The sequence below is a fragment of the Aplysia californica genome, unplaced genomic scaffold (assembly GCF_000002075.1).
Source record: "Aplysia californica isolate F4 #8 unplaced genomic scaffold, AplCal3.0 scaffold00113, whole genome shotgun sequence".
NCBI lineage: Eukaryota > Metazoa > Mollusca > Gastropoda > Aplysiida > Aplysiidae > Aplysia > Aplysia californica.
Window position 1 is genome coordinate 874,830 of NW_004797383.1, and position 1,060 is coordinate 875,889.

Sequence of the window (1,060 nt, forward strand, 5' to 3'; positions counted from 1 at the left end):
GGGGGGGGGGGTCTGGCACGAAAAATTATGAGCATGGAGTATAGTGATAACAGCAGTGATTATCGAAAGTCTGCGAGAAAAAATAGCAGTGAAGTTTTGATCTCGATCAAAAGGAGAGCCTTATTTACACCTGATCCAGTATCAGGTGAGGCCCCATACAAAATGGATTGTAGCAACTCAGAAAAGAGCATGGTCTTGTTTGAAAAGACGTTAAGGCCTGTCCCAGAAACCATGTGCAGTGTCAATGTAAGAGTAAGTATAACGGTTTCCGAAAAGGTAACAAAGAGACTACAGCGCAACTTGCAACTCTCTGTAAACAATAAATGGGTTCAACAACTGGCCAGATCTTTAGTTCTTTCACTCCACTGAGGGAAACAAAAACCCATCTGTTTATTTAGGAAAAGCTCAAAACGTTACACATATTATCACTAGAAAATATTAACACTAAGACCGACGCATACACGCATTCAAAACGAGTTTCACTCAAATACAGCTACACCAATTACCTATCTTGTCATAAACACTCCTCTCAATTACTATTATCTATTATCCACCTTTTTGACACTCTCAAAATTCACTACCAATGTACATCAACAACAATTCGTTAACAAAGTGTATCAATTCGGTAATGCTGCCGGGCTTCAGTTTGGTTTCAAGTTAATATTTGCGCTATGTCAGAGCTTTGTGGACAGCCGCAAAAACTCAGCAAAAACTACACATGATGGGACAAGGACAGCAGATGTTTATGATTTTACGCCATGGGAGTTAACTTTACAACAGAGTAGCAATAAAAATAAGACAAATGTATAATAAGAATAGTCAGTTCTCCGTTTCGGAGACAAATGAGTACAATATTTTGTCCATCTCGTATGGCCCAGTACACAGTTCAATAATATTGCTCTGCTATGTTGAAATAAAGCGAGACAGCTGGGATGCAAGAAATTCACAAAAATGAGACGTGTAGCCCAAGAAGAGTTATTCTGGATTTTCTTTTTCGACACTAATTTATTCCACTGCAAATTTCATCAGTGGAAATAGAACTTGAGAAAATGTCAAACCC